This window comes from Hyperolius riggenbachi, chromosome 11 (assembly GCF_040937935.1).
Source record: "Hyperolius riggenbachi isolate aHypRig1 chromosome 11, aHypRig1.pri, whole genome shotgun sequence".
Taxonomy (NCBI): domain Eukaryota; kingdom Metazoa; phylum Chordata; class Amphibia; order Anura; family Hyperoliidae; genus Hyperolius; species Hyperolius riggenbachi.
The window spans coordinates 226,359,205-226,371,705 of NC_090656.1; the positions used below are offsets into that span (position 1 = coordinate 226,359,205).

General features: G+C 50.3%; 1 protein-coding gene across 4 annotated transcripts in view; it reads left to right on the forward strand.

Moving 5' to 3' along the window:
* The first annotated feature begins 1,083 nt into the window (after positions 1 to 1,083).
* The window catches only part of NAP1L4 (nucleosome assembly protein 1 like 4), a 77,979-nt gene continuing 66,561 nt past the window's right edge, over positions 1,084 to 12,501 (forward strand). The window contains exon 1 of one of the 4 annotated variants that reach the window (XM_068260665.1): positions 1,084 to 1,206. The gene's annotated coding sequence lies outside the window, so the exon portion shown is untranslated. Of the gene's footprint in view, positions 1,207 to 1,519; positions 1,543 to 12,501 lie in introns of those variants that run through there. The other 3 variants (XM_068260666.1, XM_068260664.1, XM_068260663.1) reach the window with 3 other exon arrangements.

Below are 12,501 nucleotides of genomic sequence, written 5' to 3' on the forward strand. Positions count from 1 at the left end.
CACTTCCGCATATCAGTGCGGGCGCTGGGTCCTAGCGCCCACACGATTGGTCGCCGGCTCGCCGCCTGATCCTGAGGTCTGAGTGACGCGGCGGCGGCTGGAGGGAGCCGCTAACAGAGGGGGTGGCGGCGCGGAGAGATCCGTGGCACCCCAGGACAGATTGGGGGCACGTGCCCCCCCCCAAAATAGGGCTAGCGACGCCCCTGCTTTCAACCATAGGCCCTGAACAAGCATGCAGGAGATCAGGTGTTTCTGACACATTAGACAGATATGACAAGATTATCTGCATGCTTGTTCCTGGTGTGATTCAGACACTTCTTCAGCCAAATAGACCAGCAGGGCTGCCAGGCAACTGGTATTGCTTAAAGGGGAACTGAAGTAAGAGGTATACGGAGGCTGCCATATTTATTTCCTGGCAGCCCTGCTGGTCTATTTCTCTGCAGTAGTATCTGAATAACACTAGAAACAAGCATGCAGCTAGTCTTGTCAGATCTGACTTTAAAGTCAGAAACACCTGATCTGCTGCATGCTTGTTCAGAGGCTATGGCTAATCGTATTAGAGGCAGAGGATCAGCAGGGCTGCCAGGCAACTGGTATTGCTTAAAAGGAAATAAATATGGCAGCCTCCATATCCCTCTCACTACATTTCTCCTTTAAGGAACTACAAGCCCCACAATGCATTTGCCTTTATGAATCATGACTGTGGCTGTCAGATTCCTGCTATGCATTGTAGGACTTTTAGTCCCGTTTGCCTATCACTGCACTAGTGTCACCGAGATTACTAGTGTAGGGATACCGGTGATTGACAGTGGGCGTGGCTCTTTAGAGTCGCAAGTAGCGATTGGCCTCAATGATGGCAGTAGGAGGGGCGCTGTGATGTGTAATTTGCCTGTAGGCGTGGCGTTGTGAGCTCTGATTTGGAAGTAGGCGGGGTGCTTTTCACTTGGCAGTGGGCGGAGCGCAATTCATTCTTTTAGGCGGTAGGCGAGGCGCTGCCGAGAAGCTAGGTGGCGATTGGATCACTGACTGCAGTGGGCGGGGTGTTTGGTCTCGCGCGCACACGTGACTTGGGCAGTGACGAGGAAGAGCTGGTCTGTCAGCCAATAAGCGGCAGGCAGCGCGGTGGCGTCACGCGTGTGTCAGCCAATGGGAAGCGGCAGAGCGGCGCAGGCTGCGGGAAGGAGCGGAGCAGAGAGGAGACGGCGGGTGAGTGTCCTGGAGGAGATGGGGGAGGGGGATCTGCGTGCTTCCGGTGTGTGAGTCCCTCATCCATGCTCTATAGCCCCGCTGTACTGTATATACATGGAGAGACCGCTTCTGACCGACCATGGAGAGCTCCGGACTCTGTATGCTGCATATATGACTGCAGAGCACCCAACAGGAAGCGTGCTGCAGCCTCAGCACAGGAAGTGACGTCACTGCTGGCTGCTCTGCCTCCAGGGAACAGCACAGTGACCCTCCCCCCTCCCCTAAACACATTAGGGGGGCACTCTGTTCTGCTGGGCTTTCATCTAAATAGGCGCTCCAGGAACCTAATGTTCAGTAAGCTAGCACCTATTCGGTAGGAGGCCTTGGGCAAGTCTCCCTAACACTGCTACTGACTATAGAGTGGCCTAGTGGCTGCAGCTCTGGCGCTTTGAGTCCACCAGAAGAAAAGCGCTATATCAATATTATTTGTTTTGTCTACTTCCCATAGACTTTACTATCCCCTTCCCTAACCCTCCTGCTATGTGTTTGTCACTGGATGTAGGAAGATTCGACGGGTAGGTTATTTTGTTGACTTGTGCACTAGTGCGCAAGGCTTGATAAAGCCGGGCCAGCGCTTGTGCAGTGTGATGGACGCACACCGCCGGGCCAGTGCTTGTACAGTAGTGTGCAGAGTGTGATGGACGCACACCGCCGGGTCCGCGCTTGTGCAGTAGTGCGCAGAGTGTGATGGACGCACACCGCCAGGCCAGCGCTTGTACAGTAGTGTGCAGAGTGTGATGGACGCACACCGCAGGGTCAGCGCTTGAGCAGTAGTGTGCAGAGTGTTATGGACGCACACCGCAGGGTCAGCGCTTGAGCAGTAGTGTGCAGAGTGTTATGGACGCACACCGCAGGGTCAGCGCTTGAGCAGTAGTGTGCAGAGTGTGATGGACGCACACCGCAGGGTCAGCGCTTGAGCAGTAGTGTGCAGAGTGTTATGGACGCACACCGCAGGGTCAGCGCTTGAGCAGTAGTGTGCAGAGTGTGATGGATGCACACCGCAGGGTCAGCGCTTGAGCAGTAGTGTGCAGAGTGTGATGGATACACACCACCAGGCCAGCGCTTGTGCAGTATTGCGCAGAGTGTGATGGACACACACCGCAGGGCCAGCGCTTGTACAGAGATGATGGGCCGATTCGACCAAGAGACAAATCTCTCTCTAATCAAATCTGATTTAGAGAGAGAAATCTGTCAGCTGCCCATACATCACAGGCCAATTCCTGATCAATTTCATGCTCGAATTGATCAGGAATCGGGCATGTGACGCCACATCTGGCCACCTCGCCGCTATCCCCCTGAATCCGGGCGCACCTGGTTCTCCATACAGGCGCGCCACGTGGTTGCCCAGTAACATGCTTGCGTGTCTGCCGTCGCACGTGTGCCCTTACTAGGCAAGCACATGGGGAGCGCGTGTATGGAGGATGAGGTGATGCACTGTGCTCCCGGGGGACATTTAACATTATAGGAGACGGCGCCGGAGGTTTTCATTGCATTCGTCCTTAAATTGCACGCCATTCCCACCACACACCCGATCGAGCAAGTCAGCCCTACATATTGCAGCATGTGAGATCGACTAATGTGACCAATTTTGGCCCGAAATTGGTTGCATTGTCTGTCGGGCATGCACTTGGCAGCACAGATTTTCATCCGATTTTGATTCTTATTATTTATTGTATTTATAAAGAGCCAACATATTACGCAGCGCTGGACATAAGTTTAGGTTACAAACAATATTTAGTGGTGACATACAGCAAAATGACAATACATGAATACAAGAAAGAGCAGATCACGCAGCACAGTATGAGTACAAAGTAATGCTTAGTCACTGGAGGGGAGCATAGAGATAAGGCAAGTTAGGTTCACTCAGATGCATAGCATGGGTGTACAGTAATGGAGGTGCAAGATCAGGTAGGACACAAAAGGACCCTGCCCAAAGGCTTACAATCTAGAGGGAGAGGTAAGGACATGAAAGGTAGGGGTCTAGAGTTCAGCTGTGGGTTTAGAGCACTTGTGAGGGGTGGTAGGCCAGAGTTAAAAGGTGAGTTTTGATGGCCTTCTTGAAGGTGTTGGAGGGGGCTGCCCTAATGGGTGTAGGTAGGGAGTTCCATAGTGTTGGAGCAGCTCTTGAGAAGTCCTGGAGGCATGCATGGGAATGGGGTGATGTGTGTGGGGGGGGGGGGCATTAGGCGAAGTTCATTGGAGGAGCGGAGTGAGCGGCCAGGTGTGTACTGTGGTGCTATATTGGGGTGCTGATGCTGTTAAGGATAATACAGTAATATATTTTCATTTTCCCATTTTTATGTCTGCTGTGTACTACTGTATCATATGGGATTGTATGTCAGCCAGTCTGGCTTTTGGAAGGTGTCACCTGGATAATGGCCTCAATTCACTAAGATCATGCTGGAGATGAGAAAACTTACCTCCACACGTGAGAGAGTTATCTTACCTCTTCATTCCTTAAGTTACCTCTCCTGTAGTTAATTTACCTCCTCTGTAGTTAATTTACCTCCTCTGTAGTTATTTTCACACGCAGTTAATTAACAGCCTGTCTTTAACTCTGGCGTTATTTTAAGGATTGGAGAGTTAATTTAAAGACAGAAGAGTTAACTTTAGGCTTGCCTGAGGTAAAATGTTTCATGAATACTACATGCCTTATCACCATGGTAACAACTCTAGAAGAGTTATTAAAGGGAACCTAAACTGAGGAGGATATGGATTTTTCCTTTTAAAATAATACCAGTTGCCAGACTCTCCTGCTGATCCTGTGTCTCTAATACTTTAAGCCACAGCCCCTGAACAAGCATGCAGATCAGGTGCTTTGACTGAAGTCAGACTGGATTAGCTGCATGCTTGTTTCAGGTGTGTTATTCAGCCACTACTGCAGACAGAGTTCATCAGGACTGCCAGGAAACTGGTATTGTTTAAAAGGAAACATCCATATCCCTCTCAGTTTAGGTTCCCTTTAAAGACAGGAGATAAGCTTAGTGAATTGAGGCTATAGCCTAGAGGAGACTGCAGTGTAGCTGTGTATAAGTCCATGCCTAATTGTATGCTTGAGCAACACTACCATATGAAATTGTAATTGCATTGTGTGTATGGGGCACTCCTGCGCTCGACAGCCGAGTGGGAAGTCTAACAGTATCGTTCGGAACGACTGTTAGTGGTTTTGCTTTACTACAGTGTAATATTGCAACTGTGTGTGTGTGCGTGGCGTTCTCGTATTCGGTCTAAGCGCAAAGCTGACCCAAATACGAAAACGCAGATTGCATATTGAGCACTCGACAGCTGAGTGAACGTGTCTAGCAAACCGCTAGTGGTGGCAGTAAGGAGCTTTTGAGGGGTCCCAGCCTTGTTTGTAGCTCGAATAAGGCTGCTCCCCGCTTGATCTGGTCAAACCCGCAGTCGGGAACCGTATACGCAGGCGTGCCGCGGGCCGGTTCCTGCCATGTACCTCTGAGTAAGATCAGAAATGTAGGTTGGGCAGGTTTTGTGGACAGATTTGTAGGTCAGACACAGTAACTTGACTCTGATTCTGGACTGGATAGGAAGCCAGTGGAAGGATTCACAGAGGGAAGCCGTCCTGGTGGAGCGATTTGGGTCATAGGGATACCAGACAGAAGGGCATTGCAGTAGTCAAGGCGGGAGATTATGAGGGCATGGATGAGGAGTTTGGTGGTGGCAGAGGTCAGGAAAGGGCGAATCTTACAGATGTTACGAAGGTGGAAGTTGCAGGACTTGGTGAGGTTTTGGATGTGAGGAGTGCGGAGTCCAGGGTGACACCCAGACAGCGGGCTTGAGAGGTAAATAATCAAATCCTATGGTCGATCAGCCACCAAGTCGCCTGATGTATGGCTACCTTTAGTTTTAGTAGGAGGATAAATACAATTGTTTCTCGTCAGATTATTTTCACCTCGGGTTATTTTTTAGCAGAGTTCTCTGAAGTGGGGTTGGGATGGGGGCAATGGACAGCACACAATAAAAACCTTTGCAGTGTAGTCAGTCATTTGTGTCGGTTTTCTCAGAGATGAGGCTTGCTTCTGATCAGTTATTGGTGTCTCTGATTGTAGCTTTGCACAGCTGTTGTTGGCTCTCCAGAAATCAGCTGTCAGTACGGTGGTCCCGTGATCTCCTCACAGTGTAAATACATAGCCCCCGCCTTCTTGCCGGTACCAGGTTCTCAGCATGTGTTCCTCTCCTCATGCTGCACACCCCACATATAAATAGCCGCCATCTCGTGTATCATCACACTCCCTCTAGTAAAATAACTCAGCGTGTCGGCTGATATATATAACTTTCAGTGGAGTACGAGACATACGCTGCATGGCAGCCGCCATATGTGAGGTCAGAGGCCGATCACCGAGTGCTTCCATCTCATCACAGCCAGGCTTAGCCCTGGGGACCACTAGCAGCACTTAAAGTGGACCCAAATTAAAAATACAAAATTTCAGAAATAAAATCTATTTTCTAAATTATAATAATAAATGGCAGCCTTTTTTCAGCTGCATGATGACAAATATAAAATATTTTACATTGGAGGAACCCCTCCCTTCCTTTCAAATTGCCGGCATTTTTCCGGCAAACTGGTGAAGGAGATGGTGTCCGGCAATGGAGGAATTGCTAATGGCTGCCCCCAGTATAACCCTAGTAATGAAAAGAGAAGGGTGAAAAGCATGCACTGAAATGATCATAGGCTTGAAGGAGTGTTCATTTATCTTTGTATGTGTCAGAGTGGTGCAACTAAATATTTTTAATTAAAAAATGTTTGGTTTGGGTCCGCTTTAATCACCCTGGCGTTCTATTAAAATCGACAGGGTGGCTGCGCAGCACTATTTTATTTATTTATTTTAAATCATGTAGCTAGCCTAGTGCATGCAAAACGTCCAGTGACCAGTATCAGAGCAATATCTCCCAAGTTACCACACCTGCTCCCCATTCACACCTGAGACTAGAGGCCTGCAGCGGGTCGGGTACCCGCGGGTAACCCAAAATGCGGGTCGGGTTCGGGTACCCAAATTGATTTAAGCTGCGGGTCGGGTGCGGGTCGCGGGTAGTGAAAGCAAGCATGTAAACCTTCTTTAGCTTTGGTTTGTGTATAAAAATAGGTTTTATTAACTTTACAGCTCCCCAATGTTACTTTAAATGTGCACTTTAGAAGAAAATGTAAAAAAGCGGGTAGTGGGCCTAGGGGTCGGGTGCGGGTAGCGGTTGTGCAGGCAGCGGTTCTGCGGGTGCGGGTTGTGTTGCGGGTATCAAATTCACCAGAAGGCGGGTGTGGGTCGGGTGTGGGTATGAGAAAGTGGACCCGCGCAGGCCTCTACCTGAGACCTTGTAACACTTATGAGTCACATGACCCTGGGGAAGGAAAATGTCTAATTGGGCAGAATGTTGCAACTCTTCCTTTAGGGGTGTTCTCACTCTTGTTGCCAGTGGTTTAGTCATTAACCACTTAACGACCGCCTAACGCCCATAGGCGTCAGCGGGTCGTTAGTGGTATAGCATGGAAACGGCCGCTCGAACGAGCGACCTTTCCATGCCAGTTCACGGAGGGTGTCTCCGTGAACAGCCGGAGAGCCGCTGATCGCGGCTCGCCGGCAAAATGTAAACACGCGGGGAAAGTGCCGGTAGCTGGCGGCGATCAGACCCCCCCCCCCCCCCAACAGGACATCCCCCTAGTGGGGGGAAAAAAGGGAGGGGGGAGTCTGATCGCCCTGGCTCATTCCTGATCGGTGCTGCGGGCTGGAGAGTCCACGCAGCACCGATCAGAAGAAAGTCCCCTGGTCCTTAAGTGGTTAATGGCTGTGTGTTTTTGTTTTGCTAGGACAGCAGATTTACACTGTTACTCAAGCTATAGTGGCAAGACACTGACTACCTTACATTGTATCAGAGTGTCATATCTTCAGTGTTGTCCCATGAAAAGTGTGTAGGGAAGCTCTCCACTACCTGGCAGTGGTGAAATGGTCAGTTAAGGCTGTGTGTACCAGGCTTTAGATTGTCACCTTTTATGCCTCCACTGTTAGCTAAGTGATAACTGCAGTAGCCTTAATTTGCTAGCACAGCTTCCTCTTCCTGGGTGGATTTGTATATAAGGAGGATGGCAGGCTTATCCTTCCAGTGACTTCTATGTCGGGGAGATTCTCAGAAGTAGTCTGGCTGAGGTCACACGAGGGCCACAGATAAGACGTTCTGTTGTGTGACTCCCCTCCTCCTCCTCAATCTCCAGCAGTGGCCGGCTTTGTGATTGTCACATCACTACAGACACGCCGGGCCTCCTAGGTATGAAGAGCCCTACTGTACTACTGATCACACCCAGCTAGCTGTACTACTGATCACACACAGGGAACCCTCCACACCCAGCTAGCTGTACACACTGATCACACACACGGAACCCTCCACACCCAGCTAGCTGCACACACTGATCACACACACGGAACCCTCCACACCCAGCTAGCTGTACACACTGATCACACACACGGAACCCTCCACACCCAACTAGCTGCACACACTGATCACACACACGGAACCCTCCACACCCAGCTAGCTGTACACACTGATCACACGCAGGGAACCCTCCTCCACACCCAGCTAGCTGTACACACAGATCACACGCAGGGAACCCTCCACACCCAGCTAGCTGTACACACTGATCACACACACGGAACCCTCCTCCACACCCAGCTAGCTGTACACACAGATCACACGCAGGGAACCCTCCACACCCAGCTAGCTGTACACACTGATCACACACACGTAACCCTCCACACCCAGCTAGCTGTACACACTGATCACACACACGGAACTCTCCACACCCAGCTAGCTGTACACACTGAGCACACACAGGGAACCCTCCACACCCAGCTAGCTGTACACACTGATCACACACACGTAACCCTCCACACCCAGCTAGCTGTACACACTGATCACACACACGGAACTCTCCACACCCAGCTAGCTGTACACACTGAGCACACACAGGGAACCCTCCACACCCAGCTAGCTGTACACACTGATCACACGCAGGGAACCCTCCTCCATACCCAGCTAGCTGTACACACTGATCACACGCAGGGAACCTTCCTCCATACCCAGCTAGCTGAGCACACGCAGGGAACCCTCCACACCCTGTACACACTGATCACACACATGGAACCCTCCACACGCAGCTAGCTGTACACAATGATCACACACACGGAACCCTCCACACCCAGCTAGCTGTACACACTGATCACATGCAGGGAACCCTCCTCCATACCCAGCAAGCTGTACACACTGATCACACGCAGGGAACCCTCCTCCACACCCAGCTAGCTGTATACACTGATCACACGCAGGGAACCCTCCTCCATACCCAGCTAGCTGTGCACACTGATCACACACAGGGAACCCTCCTCCACACCCAGCTAGCTGTACACACTGATCACACGCAGGGAATCCTTCACACCCAGCAAGCTGTACACACTGATCACACACAGGGAACCCTCCTCCATACCCAGCTAGCTGTACACACTGATCACACGCAGGGAACCCTCCTCCACACCCAGCTAGCTGTATACACTGATCACACGCAGGGAACCCTCCTCCATACCCAGCTAGCTGTGCACACTGATCATACACAGGGAACCCTCCTCCTCCATACCCAGCTAGCTGTACACACTGATCACTAGCAGGGAACCCTCCTCCATACCCAGCTAGCTGTACACACTGATCACACGCAGGGAACCCTCCTCCACACCCAGCTAGCTGTACACACTGATCACACGCAGGGAACCCTCCTCCACACCAAGCTAGCTGTACACACAGATCACACGCAGGGAACCCTCCACACCCAGCTAGCTGTACACACTGATCACACACACGGAACCCTCCACACCCAGCTAGCTGTACACACTGATCACACACAGGGAACCCTCCTCCGTACCCAGCTAGCTGTACACACTAATCACACGCAGGGAACCCTCCTCCACACCCAGCTAGCTGTACACGCTGATCACATGCAGGGAACCCTCCTCCATACCCAGCTAGCTGTACACACTGATCACACGCAGGGAACCCTCCTCCTCCATACCCAGCTAGCTGTACACACTGATCACACGCAGGGAATCCTTCACACCCAGCAAGCTGTACACACTGATCACACGCAGGGAACCCTCCTCCATACCCAGCTAGCTGTACACACTGATCACACGCAGGGAACCCTCCTCCATACCCAGCTAGCTGTACACACTGATCACACGCAGGGAACCCTCCTCCTCCATACCCAGCTAGCTGTACACACTGATCACACGCAGGGAACCCTCCTCCATACCCAGCTAGCTGTACACACTGATCACACGCAGGGAACCCTCCTCCTCCATACCCAGCTAGCTGTACACACTGATCACACGCAGGGAACCCTCCTCCTCCATACCCAGCTAGCTGTACACACTGATCACACGCAGGGAACCCTCCTCCTCCATACCCAGCTAGCTGTACACACTGATCACACGCAGGGAACCCTCCTCCTCCATACCCAGCTAGCTGTACACACTGATCACACGCAGGGAACCCTCCTCCTCCATACCCAGCTAGCTGTACACACTGATCACACGCAGGGAACCCTCCTCCTCCATACCCAGCTAGCTGTACACACTGATCACACACAGGGAACCCTCCTCCTCCATACCCAGCTAGCTGTACACACTGATCACACACAGGGAATCCTTCACACCCAGCAAGCTGTACACACTGATCACACACAGGTGGGACCCCCCGCCCCATGTTGTTAGCGCATGTGCCCCCCTGTTGTTGAAGCTGCGGGCCCTGTGTTGGTGGTGAAGCTGCGGGCCCTGTGTTGGTGGTGAAGCTGCGGGCCCTGTGTTGGTGGTGGAGCTGCGGGCCCTGTGTTGGTGGTGGAGCTGCGGGCCCTGTGTTGGTGGTGGAGCTGCGGGCCCTGTGTTGGTGGTGGAGCTGCGGGCCCTGTGTTGGTGGTGGAAGTGCTACAGGCCTTGTGTTGGCGGCGCTGCTGGAAATGCCAGGTAATGGTTGCACAGCAGTTTTAGGCATGTTGAAGGTGATTTCGGGGCACAGGTATAGAGAACCGGTCCAGCGAGTTTATTTGGCTGCAGCACAGCTCAGTCTCCTCTCAGGTCTCAGCAGGTAAATAGATTTGCTGGATGTGATTTGGGTCACTGCACTTGTTTGGAGGGTTGCTGGCATTTTATGTCCCGTGCCAGCTGGCAGAGATCCCGCCTCTCCCGCGGTGACATCACCAGTGCATACAGGCACACGAGACATGTCGTAGAACATGTGATGGGATAAGAGACTGTGACCCCTGTCCTTAGTATGCTACCATAGTTTTATTGCTGTCCTGTGTCTCTGTGTGTCAGTACTTCCAGCGCAGACAGGAAGTGGAGAAACCTCACCAACACTGACAGACAGCAGTAAGCAGGACACATTGTGGTGTGGTCACTGAGATGTTAAAGCGGATCCGAGATGAAAAACTAACAAGTAACTTGTCTATATATCTTATCTAAAGTTTAGATAGTTTACACAGCATATCTAGCTGCAAACAGCTTTAACTGTTTATGATTATTTATTCCTGTGATACAAAGAGAGCAGCCATATTCTACTTGTCATCATTACACACAGGCAAGCTGATCTGCATCTTCACCCCTCAGCCTATAAAAACTCCACTCCCCTCTCCTCTTTTCTCCTTCCCTCTTCACCCCCTTGCCTCTGAAATCTTGTGCATGCTTCTGCAAAAGCCTCCTCCTCCCCAGGCTGAGCTCCCATGAGCACTTGCAGCATGGGACTCAGAATGCCTAGGTGCTGGAGGAGCTGGGGGCATGGATACATTCATTTACATGCAATTAGGTAATAAATAGAACTAAAAAATTATTTTGGGGGGAAGAATGCCCAATAAACTATATGTAAGGGTCAGAAAAATAAAGACAGCGAAAGTTTGTCTCTGATCCACTTTAATAATCCTGTTTTTTTATGGGAAAGACAGTACACTTGCCAGTATGCTTTCAGAATGGGATTGGGGGCTGGGACTCCTGCATTAACCACCATGCATGTGCTGAGCATCTTTCTATCGGCCACTAACATGCACTGCATGATATACATTGAACAGAGGCGCCAAAAGAATAAAATTAGCTAAAAAGTTTGAAAAATAGAGGACACCGTGGTGGATCCACCTCCTCCAAGTAGACGCAAGATGGTTGTATTACAAAACAAAGTAATTTATTTACATACTCTACTATTTAGTTCTCCATGCGTTTTGCATGGATGACCCTGCTTCATCAGGCAATATATATGGAGCAAATTGCAAGTGTGTGTGTGTGTGTGTGTGTGTGTGGTTTTTGTTTTTTTTTTGTTTTTTTGTTTATAGGGCAGCTGTAACCAACACCTCCAATCTCATCTTACTGATTGGACTCCAGCTGGCTAACGCCTCACTCCTATTAGCTTTGGAGATGTCATTAGTCTAGGGGTTCACATACCGTTTTCACCTGCACTTTGAATGTTTACATGGTGTGTTCAATAAAAAACATGGAAACATTTAATTATTTTTGTGGTGTTAGTTTATGTAGACTGTGTGGTTTGTTTGTTGTGACTTACAGTGGCTTGCAAAAGTATTCGGCCCCCTTTAAGTTTTCCACATTTTGTCACATTACTGCCACAAACATGAATCAATTTTATTGGAATTCCACGTGAAAGACCAATACTAAGTGGTGTACATGTGAGAAGTGGAATGAAAATCATACATGATTCCACACATTTTTTACAAATCAATAACTGCAAAGTGGGGTGTGCGTAATTATTCAGCCCCCCTGAGTCAATACTTTGTAGAACCACCTTTAGCTGCAATTACAGCTGCCAGTCTTTTAGGGTATGTCTCTACCAGCTTTGCACATCTAGAGACTGAAATCCTTGCCCATTCTTCTTTGCAAAACCGCTCCAGCTCAGTCAGATTAGATGGACAGCGTCTTTCAGATCTTGCCACAGATTGACTTGGCCATTCTAACACATGGATATGTTTTGTTTTAAACCATTCCATTGTTGCCCTGGCTTTATGTTTAGGGTCGTTGTCCTGCTGGAAGGTGAACCTCCACCCCATTCACAAGTCTTTTGCAGACTCCAAGAGGTTTTCTTCCAAGTTTGCCCTGTATTTGACTCCATCCATCTTCCCATCAACTCTGACCAGCTTCCCTGTCCCTGCTGAAGAGAAGCACCCCCTGAGCATGATGCTGCCACCACCATATTTGACAGTGGGGATGG